Source organism: Cylas formicarius, unplaced genomic scaffold (assembly GCF_029955315.1).
Source record: "Cylas formicarius isolate icCylForm1 unplaced genomic scaffold, icCylForm1.1 PGA_scaffold_3__17_contigs__length_32017465, whole genome shotgun sequence".
NCBI classification, from domain to species: domain Eukaryota; kingdom Metazoa; phylum Arthropoda; class Insecta; order Coleoptera; family Brentidae; genus Cylas; species Cylas formicarius.
The window spans coordinates 16,765,573-16,786,324 of NW_026844326.1; the positions used below are offsets into that span (position 1 = coordinate 16,765,573).

The 20,752-nt window shown below is 33.0% G+C and overlaps 1 protein-coding gene across 4 annotated transcripts in view; it reads left to right on the forward strand.

The window, feature by feature from the left end:
• LOC132699070 (Ig-like and fibronectin type-III domain-containing protein 2) overlaps positions 1-20,752 on the forward strand; it is a 244,429-nt gene that overhangs the window by 121,749 nt on the left and 101,928 nt on the right. The window lies entirely within an intron of this gene.

The window sequence follows — 20,752 nt, forward strand, 5'->3', positions numbered from 1 at the left end:
TTCAGGAGCTGTAACAATAGATTCGCAATCTCAATTGCTGGAAAACTTATATTACGTGTTGCGAAACCAAATTTATTTTGTTTCTAGCTCGAAACCATATTTTTGTATTGCATTTTTCATTCTTTTAATACAATATATCACTTTTGACTTCACCAAATACTTGGAATAAATCTCAAAAATTTGAAGGAGTACATTTGGATATTTTTGGAGAGTTGTGGGGAATTTCAGCGACATTTTTTCAGTTACTCAACTTATACGCTTAATACTCAAATTGAACTTTTTGATTAAGAATTTATTGGACCAAGTGGATATCTAATTAGATCACTTTTAAATGGTACATGATTGACAGCGCCCAGTACATCGTGCTTCTCCAATGTACTTCGTGCAAAACTCAAAAATCTTATAAAATAATTTAAAAGGCGATATAAATATCTCTAAAGCTATTTTTATAAGATTATGATATATTTGTTGGTTCCGCCAATATTAAGGGCTCGCGGGGTCTCCTTCGGATATAATGTCATGCAAACTAAGTCGCGGCATTGAAAACTTGTACCGAATATTAAATGTCGTGGAGGCTCTTTTCTGAGAAAGTTCCGTGTTAATTGAAATAATTTCTCGGAGACGACTGCTAAATGGAAGTTGTGACAGATTATGTTTTTCAAAGTGAATCGTTTGTTTCCAATTTAAGAACGTCGCTATTTAATTTTGTCAGCAGATTTTTTGTAGTCTTCGCCGCTACGCAATTTTGGAAGGAATAATTGGACTGCTTTTACAGTATCCGAAAAATTAATGGGATTTCTGGGAAGTTTTCTTCAATAGTGAAGAGTATTTCAAATCTATAGTGTTCTGCCAGAAACCTCAATTTCTGGGTTACTAAACTCTAAATGGCTATTTTTAACAAACTTCAAAATTTACACAAAATGTCATTAGCCGTCCTTTCAAAGTGCTTTTACTTTGAAAAAAAATTATTTTACACACTTTTGTGAGTAGATTTATTTTTCCATTATAATTATCTCAAATGCCTTACATCAGATAATATTTAATAGATATTTCCAAGAATAGAAAAAAATTGGAAAAAATCTGTACAGCTGCCATCAATTAATTTAACCAGCAAGGAAATTATTTTTCAGACGAGTATAAAAATCAATCTCAAACTGTAAAAATCACTGCATAGGAATTCCACTTGTCGAAATCAATATCCTGACGGGGATACTATATTATACTTTTTAATATACATGCGAAAGGAGAATTTCTAGCAGATGCCTTGGAACGAATTCCGAATTGACAAAGAATTCTAGCGTGCATGTTCTGGATGCAATATCGGTATTTTTACGTGGCAAACTATAAAAATGCCCGGAAAATATTTCAAGGAAAATGATCTATAGGAGCATTTCACGAATAAATTATGTTTCATTTGGTTTGTTGTGTAGTCGAACCCATGTGCGTAGTAATGACGTCTGAACTGTCAGCCGCCATTAATCGTTTTACTTGTTAATGTAAGTCACTTTCAATTAAATTTAAAATTTGGGTCACTTCTAAAAATAAAAAAAACAATGTGTGCAAATATTTTCACAATAACTTATATTTAAGTATTTTTTCGTTTATTCTAGCCTTCATTGCTAATAATATTTTTATTCTATTAAATTTGCATTGAGACCTAGGTAATGTTTTACTAAATTTAAAAATAGGAAAAAGCAAAACAATAAGAAACAACGCTCAAAGTGTTGTTCGACCATGGTATGTAGGAGTAGTAGTAGTAATATATCTTTCTGAATGTCTTAAAACTTTATGCGTTCGATATTTTGTGTTAACCCTGAATAAAAAAATGTTAACATTCTTGTTTTTTTGTTTTTTTTACGATTCAGATATCTAAACTTATTTATATGTTGCTTAAGGTGACCATGATACTGATTTCTTCTTTTGTTTGTTTCATTTGCTAGCATTATGTGTAAAATTTCATATGTGTAATTAATTAGATACATTTTGGTCGTTACGTCCCAAATAAATGAGTTTTTCACAAAAGTTTTGAAATCCAATCACAACAAATATTGCGAATTGGTTAAAAAAGAAATACAAAATGTTATTCCCTATAAAGTTTAGAACACATGTAAGTATGTACCTACAACGAAAAGACTCAATCAAAGGATGTAAAACCATCTCATTGATTTATATTTTAGAAGCCTTATTTTCGCAATAAACTTTTTTGCGGGCACTATAATCCGGTATAAAACATGGTACTTTACATCCCTTACTTCCAAATAAAATCTCCATCAGTCTTCCGGAACGCCGTACCTAAAAGATGTTGTTCGAGCAACGAAAATAAGTCATTCCCATCTGGCGTTTTATAATCGCTCGGATGCTGTAATAAATATCCCCTTAATCGAGATATATTTCTTTTCAAATTATTTGTTACAGTTTTGCGAAGTTATAATACGGCGTAATCCTAAATTGACATGAGAGTGAAATTAATGAATTTCATTGAAAATAAAATGATTTGAATAATTTCGTTTATTTTGAAGTTGTATTCGGAACTTATATGGGCGCATGCAACATTAAGTAACGTAGTTTCAAGAACACAAAATTAATAAAATGTTGAAAGTGCTAAATGTGCAGCAATTTTTTTCAAAAATATTTTCATGTATCGTGCGATAATAGTACATTATGTAACAAGTGTGGTAAACGATAAAATTTACTAAACATATTTCATACCATACTTTTTTTGCGATAGTTGGTTTTTGGGCACATTTTTGCTAAACAACACGAATACATTCACTGACATGAAAGTTAGAATTGACAAACTTCAAAATATAAACCGCGCGGTAGAATTGCTACCACACCGGCGTGGTACTACCCAAAAAATGTCCGAAGTGGCTCGGATCCGTGGTAAAATGACGCTCTCCGCACGCCGGATCGATCGGTGTATAATTAGATATTTTACAGAAGGGAGTAGAAAAATAAATTTGTCATGTAAATTGCCACATCATTGCATTCACTTTTAAATTGACAAAGCACTTTATTTTCAGGCCTGGGAAAACATATATTATAGTCTAATAAGTCTAATAATCAGTGTGTTGGTTTCCTCTTAGAATACATTGGCATAATACTGAAATTATAATCTTAATTGTTAAGAAAAATAAGTAAAACGAATAACGTCTGCATTCCTCTTGCAAAAGCTAACAAGATGATTGGTGAAACGTCAGAAAGTTCGATTCATCAACAACAACCTTCAAATCATTAAATTAAATTTGGAAATCATCATTAACTAAATGAATTTTATAGAAGTTAAGAGCTCAGGAAACGCTCTGAAAACAACTAACATGCACTCCAACTCAACTGATCATCAAAACTTCAATCTTCAACTTATTATTGAGAAGGTTGTGCTTTCAAGATACTTGGGTTTAAAATGTAATACTGTTGTTTTTAAAGCGTATGACTTCTTATTCATTAAATCAGTTTTTTGGAAACATTAAAGCTTTATGAATATTTAACTGTCATAATGGATAGCATTTCTGGTATAATTGAATAATAATAATTCTTTTAATTTGAGTACTTTTTCTATACATCGCAAAAGTAAATTTTAAAAGTAACTATCTAATCGCGACAAGAAACGGCGTCTATATATACAACTTGTCTGTGAACATTTAAATAATTAAATTCAATGTGCTCCGATATTATATATAATACATTTTCGTGTTTAACGGAGAATAATCCAGTACAATTTTATGGTGGCGATTCAGCGCTCGACATTTTGACAGGTCTGCCGCACATTATTCTTAGCTCAGCTTTAACAGACTGACACAGCGTTTTAAAGCGACTGCGTTCCGCTATAAACTTTCGAGACAAGTTACACACCAACAAAGATAAAGAATTTATAAGGCTCTCTTCGTACGTTACCAGAATAAGGGCAGCTTACAAACACTTTCCGAATAAAATATGGCCGGTATTGTGTGTGTATTCGTGGAGTGGATTCGACTATTTCGCCGTATTGCCGGAATTTTCATTACGCAGACGAATCGTTGCTTTCTTGTCGACAGCGATTTCGATTTTAGTTTCAGCGTTACAGATTCGTTCCAAATGCAAATACAGGGTGTTAAGGAATGTCCCGGCCATAATAAATGAATTTCGAACACTGACCGTAATTTGACGATTGCGAGTGCTGATAGATGTGTATCGCATTCACATCACTCAGTTGTTGTGCAAAAAGTAATACAGTAACACATTAATAAACTTCTTTACACGCTCGTTTCTTAATCATTCACTTTGCTTGTACCTAAACAAATTCATGCCTAAAGTATTAAAATCAAAATCAACACGCCAGAGTCAATCGGGATCGATTTGCAGCGCAATTCCGAATTATTTATTAAAATTCAATTACTTCATCTTTTTTTCAGGTTGAGGCGTTCTTTATTAGATAAGGATATATTTGCCACGTTTCCGCAAAGTAAAAAAGTTACTATCTGGCTCTTTTTTCCCGACACATTAAGGATTCGGGAATGAGTGAGTGTCTTTTACCGAAATCCACACCGCTGGAATAAGGGTATAAGGAGATCCTTTAAAAATTCACCAGGCAATCTCTTTTATTACGATGGAATTTTAAACAAGGTCGGATCAAGAAAAGCCTTTCCTAGTTTTTTTTTTTTTTTTGATAGGGTGAAGATTTTTTATTGGTGAAGAATTCTCGTTCAATTTCGCATTCAAACGACGTATTATAAATATAACTAATTTTTTTTGTGACATCTAGAAACTGCGATGGCAGATCGACCCAATAATAACTTACAGCTGCAGGACATAAGTTTAAGTTGTGGTGTAGTTTATAGTATGGGTAGTATGCTGGTCTGGTTATACAAGCTGCAGCGAAACTGGGTCGATCCGCTTATTGTAACAAACAAACAAAAGACCAGGCAAACGTCCGGTAAAGTGTATTGACACAATACGGCGACATAACAGGCCACAGGTTCTCTCGATATGAAAAATATTTCACATTACACAAGATCTAGAAAAATAGAACTATTGGGTGACATGCCGGCCCACCACCATTTCTGTGTCCGGCGTTACCGGCTGTAACTCGATACGATAATCGTTTAATCGTGGGGGCGCCCTCTATCAAATTATAACTCAACTTGCAGCATCAAATAGAAATATAGAAACTGCTACGCGTCATAATTTGTTTCGCTACAAACCCTCGGATTAATATTCAAAAAAAAGTTTATAGTGTCAATTTCTAATATTGATACAATTCACAATACAATTACAATAAACAACAAATCCAGAAAAAACATCTAGGTAGATAAAAAGGCTAATTTATATATTTTTAAGTAAACATTCATAGCAGCTAACTATTAAATACATTGTGCAGTTGTGATGCAATCGTGTTTCGTGTCAACATATATTTTGTTAGTCTTATTTTACGGCCTTTTAGGGAGAGCAATTCACAAGTTGTGAATATGTGTGTCTAGGGTCACATTATTATTAGATTTTCGGTCTAATATAGATTTCAAAAAGTTCCTTTTTTTGAGATTCTAGATACCTCCCCATTGTAGTAAATAAACTTAAGTAGGGTCTGATTTAATTAATCATTTCAGGAAAAAACTGAACCCTAGAGAGGGACCACAGTCCCTGGAAAAAGTCCTTAATCCGTTCCAACTCGATAAATCAATCCTAGTTTATGGGGTTAAAAAAATCCAATACCACACTTTATTTACTCCGGGACCCAAATCTCTTCTTCCTCTTGCCGAGACATTTTTTCCGGGCGGAAAAACACCAGTCCCGGTCGTTTGCAATCTGGAAATCCCCGACTGTCTTAATTAATCCGGAAAAGGGGGAAAGAAACAGTTTGTCCCCTAGGAATCGTTATCTACGGCGGCTATCGGCACCAAATTGGAACCGGATATTTATAAGATGCCGCATATGCACCACCACGAGAGTCGTATATCAAGAACGGCAATAAATTAGAAAACACGATATTTTATATCTTGTTAGGCCATCCTGCAAATATTTTGCTGGGGAATTCTGCAAAACTCCCTCATGCGACCTGGGTTTAAGTAAAATTAATATAGAAAAATTTTAGTGTTTATACGATTGTTGTTAAGTTACGTAGATTAAATTTTAAATTTAAGTCAAAAATTTCATATCAATGTGCGTCCGCAAGATAGCTTTTTTGTCAATGTTTGTCTGTTTTATCTGTTTATATTTAATGTGTGTTGTCATTAATTTTTTGTAATTGCTGTATTTGACGTATGAGATCTTTATGCTTTTTTGACATTATTAAATAATAATATCCAACCACTTTAGTCACAAGTTCATTTGTTAAGTTTTTTTTTTAAGAAACAAGTTACTGGAAAAGTTTAGAAATATATAATTCAAGTTATATTGTTAGTCATTCTGCAGTTGCAATGTTGTTTTTACATTAAATAATTAATATAAATTTTATTTATATACCTTAAATACAAACCTACAAACCAAAAAAACATTTAACAATTGGAGTGAAACAATTTCTTGGAAATCAAAATCAACAAAATACCGTATACTTTAAACAGATTAAATATCTTAAGAAAACAAAGATTAAGATGTTTTCAAGATCAAAGTTGTCTAAATTATTTTTTACTCCCGTCTGTAAAATACCCAATTACCCACCGAGCTAGCGGGCGGGAAGCGTCAATTTCTTTTCCCACGAATCCGAGTCATTTCGGACATTTCCGGGATTTTACCGAACGGATTTGGGAGCGATCGGATGTTTTCGGAGATATTTCCCACGCTTTGATTTTTGACGTTTGTCAATTCTGACGGTCATGTCAGTGAATGTATTCGTGTTTTGCGAAAATGTACCCAAAAACTAACGGTCGTAGAAAAAGTATAGTATGCAACACGTTCGGTTGCTGGTTACCGCACTTGTACTAATGTACTAATGTACTAATATAGCCTCAGTGCAAAATAATTACTTGTACGTTGCCTAATTTTCTTTAAAGATGTCGTTATATAAGTCGACGTACTCATGGTCTCGTAGTTGTGTTCAACTGAGTTTAATAAAATCTTTTTTTTTGTATACATCCCTCAGTAATATAAGACAGTGAAGCTGCCACACGTCTAGTAGTTTGATCTCTCGAGAAAAGGTATCACTACAGTAACCCAAATATTTTCGGTATATAATTTTAATAATCTATTTTTGTAGTATATCTAGGTTGTTTAAGTGACATTGGGTAACTCCACCCCAGCAAGAATTCCGTAAGACGCCAAAAGTCAAATAAGTTTAGGGCATATTTTGACAAAATACTACTAATAAAATGCGGCATCCAGATTTATTGACTCTCAGCAACCGTGTTGGGTGTCGATGAACTTTTAAATCTGGCGCATGTGTATGTTGAATGGACTTTCTCAATTTTTTTTTCATACTTGATTCATAAGTTCCTGTATTATAGGCATAGACAGGGCCTGTATATCTCTAGTAGCTACTTGACCAAAACAGATATAAGACTGTGCAAAAACGCGTAACAAAAACAGCACAAAAAAGACACTGTAAATCGAAAACGATGAAGTTTTCAGAACATTTTTATAAAGAATTATTTATAATTTGACCAATCCAACAACTTGAGACAATAATTCAAACTGCAAAAAAGTATTAACATAAATACGTGGGCAACACGTTTGGAGCTAATTATGCGAAAATGCTTTAAAAATGTGCATTATTGTAAAAATCTTACCCAAGTGAAAATCAGAACGGAAATTTCAAAATTCCATTAAAATTTCAAAACCTTTTAGTTCAGAACACGGCGAACTAAAATCGACAGTATTAAGCGTCGAATCGTTGCATAAAATGGTTAGGTATACGTACTAGCAACTTTCGGTATTGTATTCGTAGGCGAGAACATTAAAAATTTACACTTAACAAGCGAGCAACTAAGCACGCGATATCGCTTAAGCTTTACAAAGTTAAATTTAAATTAAAATTTCGTTTTATTTCTATTAGCGCAGCTGTTATAAAATGCAAGGTTTAATCTCTTTATGCTCAGGGTGATTCGTGTTGATGTGTCCTATTAAAAGTTCTATGTTTCGAAGTCGACTTCTATTTATACAAGGTGTCATTCAAATTGGTATTAGAAGGGGAAGGGAGAGTCGTTATATGTACGCACTTTTTTCAAAATAATTATCGTACCCTTTTGCAACTCTCTTGAAACAATGAATAAGTATGTTGAAAACATTAACACAAAATTATTTATTTTTTAATGGGTTTCTTGCAGGATAGTTAGTATGAAGTGTGCTCAAAAATGTTTTAAATGAAAACAGAAATTGAAGAAAAAACGAGTAATCGTTATAATAATAATAATAAAAATAATAGTAATAATAAAAGGCTTTATTGCAAGGACTGCAAAAGGCGAAGTTGAGGCAGACCCTCCTAACTTAACATACATACTGCCTTCAGGTAATAAGCAAACAGGTTGTCGCTAACTAAAAGCCAGTACTACAGTAACCGTAGAATCTCAATTAATATTAACTTACTTCATCAATTAATAAACAAAAACACAGAGGAAAGATGAGATACAAAGAGCGAAGTACCAGGCAGGATGGCGGAGCGAGCATCACCTTAAAAAATGCTGAATAATTGGCCTGATAAAAATTCCCTACGATCTTTCATTTTTGTTGAAAGTATTTAAAGCCATGTTTTTATTTTTCATCTTCTCGAAAAGCCTGGTGTTAGAAGTTAGAAGTTTTCTACGGCTATCGCTGTTTCTCGCTTCTCGATCACGGATTCCACCAAATCTCCTTTGTTCAAGTTTTTGTTAGCATCGCTTTCCTTTTAGCTTCTTGGAGGTCTTCGGGTTTTCTTTCTTTCTGGGTGAACTAAAATTCAGATTTTCTTAGGTCATCTATTACGTCCCATTGTCTGGAAATAGTCATACCAATTAAGCATTTTGGTTTAGATGGTATTCAGACCCATTTGCACGTTTGTTACGCGCTCCGTCTTTGAAGTTCTATTACTGCTTCTGCGTAAGCCCTTTTTAGAGACAAAATTCATTTCTTGTTCGGTTTTAGTAACTTCCAAGTTTTTGATCCATAAATACATATTGACTCATTGACTTGCGCATCGTTTGTTTTGGTCCTTTTCGCAACTTTTTCACTCCAAAGCAGTCTAATAATGTTTTTCCTTTGTCCTATTTTACTTGGGATATATTCATTGCCTTTTCTGTTTTTTGGCAACGTCACTCCGAAGTATTTATGTTTATGATTTCGCCCCCTACAATCTCTAGATCTCTATGATCGTTGCCACTGTTTTCCTGGTTTTGATAACTAGGCTATTTTCTTTGAGTTGATTTTGTTATCCAAACTCGATCGTCTGCTTCTTTCCATCATTTTAATGCATTCTCTAAGTAGATTTTTGAGAAGTAGAGGGGCTACCGCTTTGGTACTTTCGTGACTTAAAATTCATCCGATTGGTGGTTTCCTAGCTTTTCTTTGAGTGCTTGGGCGATGGTAATTCTTTATTAGCGCAATATCATTATCCCTTTGAATATCTACAAATGTTATATGTGCTACCCTATCTCTTTCTACTATTGTTTCTAACAAGTTCTTTCGTGTAGAAACGGCCTGAACTGCTTTGATAAACGTCTCAATGGAGAAGATGCTCCAATTGAATGAAAAAGGCAGTCATTGTATGTATTTACGAAAAATGAAAAGACTACAAAAATTAGAGAGGGCTTAGTTTTCTGCGTTTAGTGGCTGGACTATGAAGCAGAGTGTGTAACCAAAAAAACTTGAAGAACCTGAAGAACGAAGTAAGTAAAAAAGTAAAAGCAAAGTGATTAAAAATACTGAATTTCTAGATGAATTTCTAGATTACTTCCATAGCCTCCCCTTTTTCTCCCGCAGGACGCAATATATTATATTCGCACTTGTCTGCCGCAACTCGCACGTTCCTATAGACCGCAAAATGCGAAATAATTTATTTCGAAACCTACACCGTCATAAATTAATAAATAATTTAGAGTCGGCGGTTTTAAACAGCGAATGGGGGTTGCCATAATCTACTGCTCTGTGTATTTAGACACCGCAACGCGTATGGACAACTGAAGTGAGATATTTAATTTATTACCGCTGAGTTTTCAGATTGTGAATACCTTAAAATGCAAAACTGGGACGAACGCTTTGTAGATAACAGAAGTGGGTAAACTATTTAACATTAGAAGAATTTATAATAAAATATTATAGGATGTAACAAATATAAAAACTGGTTTTGTCATGGTTTTCCTTTGACCTATCCCTGCACCGGCTTGTCTATCACGAATTTCTTGATGGTTGTTTTGGCAATGGCCAAAGTCACCACAAACAAGGTACTTGCCATCATGCGCCTTGATCCTTTTTAGGTTTTTGCATCCGAGCTCTCCTGAGCATATCACAATTGCTTTGTTTTTTCTTCCTTACTTCGGTTGCTCAGTGTTCTAATGCGAGCTTATCTCACAACACTTTGTGCAATCGAAATGTTTATTTCCGTCGCTGGGTTCATATATTTTTGGAGCCGTTGCAGCAACGTAAAAAAATTTGAAATAATGAAGGACTTAATATATATACCTCTAGACCCCATCAAACCATTATATGAATAAATTACACAACCTATCAACCAAATTTATAGACCACGCTGTCAAGTAGACATTCAAAGAGACCACTGCTATGATGCAAGAAAGTCATATGTGCTGGTATAGTGAGTTGTTTGCCCTTAAACCTTACATCAATGTTGTGAATGGCGATGCGAAACCGATTTTTTTAATATAAATAGTGAGGAGATTAATATAATAAGTAGTTTGTAGAAAAACAGGCCAGATCAGGACGTAATTAATATGATTTAACTTTTGTATTAAGAAAATAAGACGTATATATGAATTTTTTAGTTTTTGTAAGCTTTCAAAAGTACTAGATCATCACGTTAATTCACATCTTTATTACTATTTACAAAATTTCTTGCTAATGTTGAAACTTTTCAGTTAAGTTCTGAAGAAGCGATCGGGATGATTGTCGCAACATTAGCAAATTCGACTCAACAAACACCGACCTAAGAGGAATCCAGAAATTTTGTAAATAGCAGTCTGTGGAAGTTTCTTTGAAAAATCAGATCTTTATTATTTATTTATGCTTTTTGAAAATCTAAGATTCTGGTCCCTAAAAATTCCAACATTTCTTACAACGGTTTTAAATTGTTGGTTTACGTTATTACTCCCGATGGAATTGGGAAAAACTCTCCGAAAATTTTGCATATAGCATGACAACAGATTTATTTGGATTCAGAAGCAAATGATACTTGCCCTAAAACAGGAATTAGAATTTATAATATCCTTATCAAACGTATCAAACACTTTAGTAAAATCCAGAAATACTGACAAAGTCAATTTCGCCTTATCCCAAACTTGCAAAATTTCGTCTGTGCTGCATCGAAAACCAAGCTGATTCACAGGTCTCGTGAGTCAGAAAATATTTAGCCAACTACTTGTCTAATAATTTAGAAATCCTTGTTCTCGTACAGAGTGAGACAACAAATGAATTATGCGAGCTAAAATAAAAGGTAAGCAGAGATTCAGTGTAAGAATGTTGATTCCGTCAGATCCCATGGCTTTAGTATATCATCTGGTTTTCACTATATTCTTTATGGCTCCAATTACAAGTAATAAGTTTTCCCATCGTTCTGGTTATTTATGCTTTACATATACAGTGTCTCGGTTTTATTTGCAGTCTGCAAATCAAAGAGAAGAATTATTAAAATACATTCCAATTAAATTCGAATGCGGTGCCGAAAACGCCGCATAATTTTCCCCGTTTTGACATACAGAGTGGATGTGAATCGCCCCAAATTTGAGTTTTATTTCAACTACAAACTACTAGCTATGTCTCTCGATGATTTAAAAGGCTGTTTTGTTAAATTAAATACGGAGAACGGGCTAATATTAATAACACTTTATAAACCGCTGCGTGCATTACGAGGGGAAAAGAAAACGCAAAGCGGCAGTAAAAGTTTTAATAATATTTAATTTCAGAAGACTTTTATTATCGCACTAAATCAGAGTACTGAAAGAGATAAAAGTTTGTTAATTAGGAAAGTTGCGTTGCTTTTAATGTAGTATCTTAAGCATTTTCAAGTAAAATATCATCCTGCGAAAAAAAGTCGCAAAACTCGTCGTTTGAGAAACCGTAATCCAAAAGAACAAGCAATTGCTAATGACCTAGTGTGTCGTTTAAATGATACCCTCTCGACACGGAAGTAAAGAATGCTGCTTCCTTTTCCCTGAAGTGTAGACGAATAAAAAGTAGCGGTATGTCCATCGCGGTCAATTTATTCCGAATAATGTACACAATTAAAACTTAACTTAAACTAAACTTAAAAAAACAAAAAAGGGATGTATTTCACACATAAATGCTTAGTACTTGCCCTTAAACCACATTTTTATATATAAGTTCCAAGCCAATGTAATGAGTATTTAATCCACCTTGTTTATTTAGTTTTGTTTAAAGATAAGTTTGGAATAGGAATGAAGCGTTCACTTAAATAATTGGGGCCATATCCGGACGAAGGATTCATAAACAGATCTCATTAAACCATCCGCCAAGATTGGCAACAGCATTGCAAACCTGTGCGATTCAATAAAAAGTTATTATAGGCCAGACTAACACTTTTAATCACTGGCGATGAAGCTTGGTTAAGTTTGTCAAGGAACGTGCTCATAATCACAAATGCCCAAATCCTCTAGGTATATCGTAACGATAAGCAAAAAAGCAAAATTGTAAAATCCAATTTAGCTCCGCCCCCTCAAACAATATATAAGCAGGTACAGAGTAAAATGCGAGCAAGTTCGACTCAGCAAAAACCGACGCAGGAGGAATCCAGAGGTCTTGTAAAAAGCAAGTTTTAACCTATTAATATATAAATTTGTTTTCTTTTTTTTAATAGAGCGATGGTGTAACTTAAGTTTGATTCATGTAAGACATTGTTATTATTTTTGGCATTTCAATAGTGAAAGGTATTGTCATAATTTTTTTATGAGTTGTCATGCTTTTTTGACACTAGGACTAACTACAAATCAAAACCTTAAATGACTGCTCTTTAACTTCCTTAGAGCTATGACTAATGCAAAAATTGTAACAAAAACAGAGCAAGGTGATTAACTGAATGATACTTTAGATGTATAAAACCCTGTTATGGTTTTATTTCGCTTTTTTCAAGCAAACAAACTTAAATATTTTGAAAAATCCTATAACAATATCTATATTAAATAAATAATTTTTTTTGTTAAATTGTGACTTTTGGGACACCCTGTATTTTATTTTTTATTTACTTAAATATAATTCTTTCAAAATGTTTCTACATTTTGTGTAGTTTTCATGATTTAATTAAAAAGTGTTTGTAAATATAGAGTATTTACCGTATTTACCCCGTATAATAATTATGTTGTATTAAAGTTTGATGTTCGTAATATTTTTTTCTTTTTATTGTTGCGTTTTTATTAATTTTAAGTAAAATTTATTGGCATTACAAATAATCAAATTAGTCGAACACGTAGGGCTTTCCTGGCACACTGTGGGCCGTCGACAAGGTACACGGTGCGCTTGCAACGAAATTCGCGCGTCTTCTACTCGGTGACCGAAATAAGTGAGCAAAATGTCTGTGACTTATTATGTAGTGGAAGGTTGTATCAGTAAATTCAACGAGGGACTGTTTTTTTTTTCATTGTCCATTAGATGAGGCCAGATAATAATATTTTTAAAGCATTTTTTGGATTTATATTTAAATATAACGTTTGAACAAACAGTCGAAAAATAATTTGAAGTTTACATTTCAGTGATAACAGCTTTGCCGATAAAGCTCGAAATCGCCATCAGAAATTTGCAATTTCTTCTGTGAAATTAGGTGCCAGGTCCATTTTCGATGGTAAGATTGTCGTGGAAAATTTATGTAATAAATATATGTATGTTTTAGAGGAAAACAAAAATAAATCCTATATTAAGATTAATGCCAGCCAGAGTGCTGAAATCAAACAAATATTTACACTTAGACAGCTATAGTTGTTCATTTATTTATGTCTCAGTTCATAAACTACCAAGATTTACAATGTCAAAATTATAGGTTAATGGTTGGCAAAAAAAAAACGAAAATTTGATAACGTACTTGCGAATTGAAATTTTTAGGGACATCCACACAAATATAATTATAAAAACAAAATTTTATTTTTTTTCGTTGTATTTCCCCTATTTAACTGATTATTGTAATAAAAAGTATCGAATATTTCAATTTAATGTAATGATGCTCTACTACAAAGCTTAATAACTCCTTTGAAAAAGAAGCTATCAAGCCGATCGAAAAATTAAACCATTAAAAAAGAACAAGGCTTGAAAGATTTGACAATAGAAATTAAATGAAGTACTATGTGGAATTCACTGATAGAAATTTTTTATGGTTAAACCTTTCAAGCCTTGTTGTTGTTTAATGGTTCAATTTTTCGTTCAGCTTGATATTTTCTTTTTTAAAGGAGTTACTAAACTTTGCGGTGGTGCATGATTAAATTTATTATTCAATATTTTTGTCCAAGAAACGTTTACTTGTTATTTGTTTAAAAAATTTCATTTTAAACTATGTAAAAATTAAAATAACTTTATTAAGTGCGTCATTTATAAATATATCATCCTTTTTTTCCAATAATAATAATATAATAACGAATTATATTCTACACTCACCATACCTCATGCTCCTTCCAAAGTGTCAGGCCTACGGTATAAAACCTGTTTGCAAACACGATTGAAGTTTAAATATTTGGTAAAGCAATTTAGTCTTTGAACTTAATGAGCATTTTTAAACTTTCAAAATATATCGAAACGCCTAACTATATTTCGCATACCTTATACCATTCTGCTCTACTAGAACACCAAACTTTAAGGTACAAGTCACAGATGCCTTGTAAGATAAGTTTTGGGATAATACCAACTGACGAAGATTTAGTTCCTTAATCTTCAATTTAAGAAATACAACGTGTGGTTGTTGGGGAAATATTTCAACCAGGTGCTGAAAAAGTCAGTGTCAATTAAAACAATTACCTAAATTATCAGAATAAAAAATAAGTAAAATAATAAATCAAAATCAAGCATTTTATTATTCCAAGTAGAAGAGGGTAATAAAATAATATATCTCAATAATCTTAATACGATACTGCAGATACGGCAGATACGGAAAATTTTTACTTCAAAGCATATTTTTCTGTCCTTCGTCCGTTTTACCTTATTTATATATGAAGCACTTATTATGTAAAAAGTCGGAAAGGCTTCTTGAAACAAACCCCAGTTTGTTCTTCAATCAACATTAAATATGCAGGTTATCAGAATCTGCTCGCCCCAAACTTTAATTAAAACTGGAATTTACTAACGGAATTAAAGTTTTTGACATGTTGATACAAGCGTTTTCTACCGGGTACGCGATTCCTACTTGTAACCGACTCTTGAAAATGTTCAAACGTCATTAACTGCGGAAACTACTTTGCAACTCGTTTTCTGTTCGTTTTCGAGCTGAATGTTATTTTATAAATTGTTTAAAACGTAGTTTCTTTGTCTTAATTTAATACCGAGCATCTTGCCTTGACTGGTGTGCATGAAGGCGTAATAAAGTTTAAATTGCTTTGAATTACAACGCCTTAGTTTAATTCTGGAATAAATTGAAAATAGAACACTCAATTCTGCTGCTGAATTGAATGACGCCTTAATTAATTAAGCGCTGAAAATATGCGCTCAAAAATATAAGTTGCATTTATTTATTTGTATTAAGTATTTATTATTATTATTATTATTAACCGTATCGATAATCGTGAAGAAAAACAAGTTTTTGATATAATTACCGAATATTACTCTCAGATAACAACTGATTCTTGAAACTCTTTTTAAAACCTTTGATTGTGTAGTTATGATAGTCCATTGACAATTCATTTTAAACACTGGGAGCTACATAAGAAAATGACCATCTAAACGCTGCATAGGTGTGGAGCGCGATCATCAACAGTGTGGCCAATTCTGGCCAATTTCTGATCTAAGTATGTTGGTCCCCCGGAAATTAAAACCTTGTGAGTCAAGCATAAGTGGTGAAAATCTCGAAAGAGGTTCAGTTTTATTCTCTCTCAGCAAATTTGTAAGTAATTCTATCTAACTTCCTGATTCCGTAGGAGAAACGATAGCAGGAAATCTGAATCTTCTGTAGCCTATCGGAATCCCTCCGGAAAAGTACCGATTCATACACAGAATCGCTGATATAATATTGTTATTTGCGTAGAGTAGTTTAAGTATGCCATATAATGTTTGTATATGTGTAATTCAAATGTTTGGTGAAGCGTAACTCACTGTCAAGCCACAATATTAAGCTTTGCAGTGTTCTATGTAGAGTCTCTCCCGACCTTAGGTCCAAGGAACGTGACCGCCGATTATGGGCTGAAGAAACCGTCAAGTCGTAATTGAATTTCTGAAACGTGTTATGAGAAATAAATTTGAGTTTTATCCGTATAGTGGTGTGTGAGGCAGGTGTCGACGTATGTGTATAAGTCAGCGATATAGATGGAAAATAGTAGGGGCCCAAGTATAGATCCCTGAGAAACTCTCTGCAGCACCCCAATCAAACCAACTGACTATGGGTGAAAACCATAGTAGCCCAATTTATTACCCCACGTTCAATGATCCACCGTGTTAAACAGAATCAAACTAGGCACTTCCCCGCTGTCCACAGCGCACGGTAAATCATCCACGATTGCAGTCAGTGCCGTTGTAGTGCTAAAGTTCGGTATAAAACCAGACTGATATAATTTTGAAAGACGTAATCAGAGATTTATGTCTTCATAATTTTTTCCAAGACCTTGTAAAAGACACGCAGAATGCTTATTGACCTCAAGTGCCAAAGTTCTTTTGGACTAGAATCTTTAGGCAAAGGTCGAACAATAGCTAACTTCCATGCTCTCGGAAACTTGCTCGATAGAATACAGGAATTAACAATGTGGGTCATATGATCTATTAAATTAAAAATTCTATCTATAAATCAATTAAATTAAAAACAGTAACTGACCAACATTTGCAGGAAGACATAATCCGAACTAATAGCATTGCTTGAATTTAGAATCCCTATAACAGTTCTTTGGTAACTGTTTTAAATTTGAAATTTAGAGTTTGAGAGATTTTTTGTGAGAGTCTGCTGCTGAGAATTTTTTAATGTTGCGGTGGTACTCATAAAATAACTGGTTATAGAGCTAAAATCAGTGACGTGCTCAGGCAAAGTAAATTCTGGAATACATAATTAGGGCACTAATTAAATTACACTAAAATATTGCTCTCTTCTTGTAAACGACAAAAACTAAATCAAATTCGGAAAGGATCCCTCCGTTTTAATGCCGCTTTGGCCACTGTGAATGTCCTAAATCGACTGTAACCTTTCATCCGAATCGCTGGTAGAAATAATGTTCAAACTTCGAGCTAAAATTTCCTTGCAAGCATTCCGGCAAAACGCCCGTTTATCAAATTAATGATTTTTTTTAGTGCTATTTGAATCCAGAATTCCCGTCGCATGCCTTGTCTGCATTTAAATCGGAGTAAAAAATTAAACCTTTAAATGTGCACATTTATGCTTATATAACAATTCCCGTTAAAACGAGTTGACCCTTATTCCCATATTAAAGAAATGTTCATTCTATGCTATACTTTTTACTTCAAAATTTGTCTCCCTCAAAAACAAATTGATTTTGCCGAAAAGTTCTTTCCCGTATTATAACTCTATCCGGTACGTTTTAAATGTGCCATCTGGTATATTAAATTGACTTTAGAGTATGCATGTGTTTGATAGGATGGCAACAAAACGTAAAATTTTAAATAAATTGACTCAAAACGCCAGTCCAAAAATAAAAATACCAAATACCACAAAACAATTTCAGTTTTTTCAAAAATAAAATAAAATTGAAATATAAATAAATTTAGAACACTGCATACCAAACTTACCGCATTTACTACTTTTATTAAGTATAGGATAGATGACGAATTATTTAAAAAAGCAATTTGAAGAATTAATGCGAAATGATTCCTCGAATTTTAATTAAAGAACAATTATTATTATATTAATTAAACTTCCAAAATATTTTAATTACAAAAATTTTTTAGGACTATTTGGGCATGGATTTCGGAGTATGAAGTCTCATTTTATCCACGATCACTGGATTTTTCAGGGGCTTCCTAAATGTTTATTGTAACAATTTATAAAAGCCCAGTCTTTAATCTAATTCAGAATTTTACATTGAAATAAAGTAAATATTTTACGGCTGTTCATGTTGTTAAATATACTTTTGCGAACAATATACGTTTTACTTGTTTTATCTATTAAGTATGCGCTACCACACTAAAAAAAGATAAAAATATCTGCCGCGTAATTCATCTTCATATCTTCGCAAAATACTTTAACAAAATCAATTCGTCAGAGATACATGCGATTAAAAATGACCCTACATCGTCGTGCTCCGTTATCTCCAATCTTCTCCCCTTAATTGAAACTTACCATGCCCCACTTAATTAAGACTGAACGTTAATTACAATTATTAAATATTGAGCGAGCGCCCCAAATATCCTTAGCATTATTAAATTCGGATCGACCTTCGTTTCAGGAATAATTATTGAATGCAGGGGTGATTCGATCTTGGAAATTTCTGCGATGGTCTTTTGTCAGACGAGAGCAGAGTTCATTTAATTGACCTCTTACTAAATTGTTTGGGGTATTTGGGCGGTGTTTTGTTTCGTCTGGCTCTTAAGTTTCCAGGCAGATTTTAGTCGGGCTCGAAAGAAAGGGAGAAAAGTAGATCCCAAATTACTTTGATTATTTTCCAGGCTACAACGATATGGGGCAGTTAAATCTTTCTTTGACACTTCTATAATTTGGGAAAATTAATATCCCGATTTAGAAAAATAAATAAGAACTAGAAGTTCAGATTTTCACAAAAATTATATATTTTCACATGACAATTGTTTCGACAACACCCTGTCTTTATCAAATGTAATATTTACAAACTACCTGCTACCATATATACCAAAAAATGACAATAAAACCTTAATTAATATTGTGAGAATTTAAGTTTAATAATGGAGAAGTATTTAAATCTAATTGGTCGTTAATGCGTTTCTTGAAGGATCTGCCTGTTTGTCCAATATAAATTTTAGGACGAGATCCGCATTTCAACCTGTAGACACCTGATTATTGACGTTTTGGGCATTTCGTTTTATTGTTTTTTAAAAATTTTCCTATTGTGTTGTTAGTTCTGAAAGCTATTTTTAAACCACATTTTGACAAATAGGAAAATTTTTAAAAAACAATTAAACGAAATGTCCAAAATCTCAACCCGTTGACTTCTTCTGTGGAAGTTTCTTTGAAAAATAAAAAAAAAATGACATGTAGTCATTAATTTTATTCTTGTGAAACTCATGATATTGACTTTATTATATTTGTTCTTCACTTTTATAATATTCGGCCCTTGTTTAATAGTTAAGTACATCAACAAAAAACTTATTTTCATTTTTAGTTTAGAGAATCAATATTTTAAATTGGAAATTGAAATTTTAAACAAAACAAATTATTTACTTATAATACTAATTATTTTGGCATATAACCTAAAACCAAGTCGAGGGAAGCACAATTTTATTTGAAATTTATATATAGCAAACAAGATTTTCAAAAATAATTGGTTATATTTTTTTTAAATTTTGAAATGCGTGATATATATCCTAAATCCAACTAGAGGGGGTACAAGTTTTTCAAATTTTTCAAATAAAAGAAAGGAATTTCAAATAAATGGTTGGAATTTTTACGTATGTGGTACTAATTAATGAAGTTAACTAAGTTAAGGTGTTTATAAATATAAAAATGGTGGTTTTGAAAATGAAAACACACGAACTACCTGGATCGAATCACATTAAGCTGGATTTGTAATTAATTCGCTGGTCGAATGGAACTTTGGCACGCAATCCGGCAGGATTTATGACTTTAACAATGGCCCACAAAAATCACAAATCTGTACTGTAAAAAGAAAATCGAAACTACAAAAAATTTAGATTTTCATTGTCTTTATTTGACTTAATTACAACAAGTTACAACGTTTCAAAGAAGAACTTTAGAGGTATATCTTCGAATTCACAGTCTCCACTGTTATGATAATTGTCCTCTGATTCTGAATTATATTCAAAATCAGCACCATCTTATGCCGTTTATTTGGTAATATTGTGCAGTACGATCGAACATTTTAAAATCTGCGCTTAACTTGGTGAAAGTACCTTTCAATTATGGATTATGAATGGGGTCATTAGCCACGGTTCTAATCCATATCCACCATCGTCCAGTAATATACGTATCAGAGTGCCTCCAAATTCTAGTGTCGTGTAGAAAACCCAACCAAATTTCATCAACACTAGTAAACATGTGTTTTGAGTTAGTTGTTGTTTGCAGTCGTCAGTACCTTTCTGTTGCTGTATTTGATTTGATTCACAAATGGGCTTTTTCTTCTTCTTCTGCAACTCCCGTTTGAAACCATATACCGTAAGAAAAAAAAAGAACACCTCCTTTCCAAAAAGTAGGTTGCCATCCAGTTTATATTTTGTTCATATTTTGTAATGCTTTTTTTGTATGTAAATTTACGCATATTCTGTTGCAATGGCGCATCTATTACTCAAGAGTTGCAAGCATTTTGGAGCAAATGATCAAGCCTTGTGGGTGAAAGGTTTTGCTTAT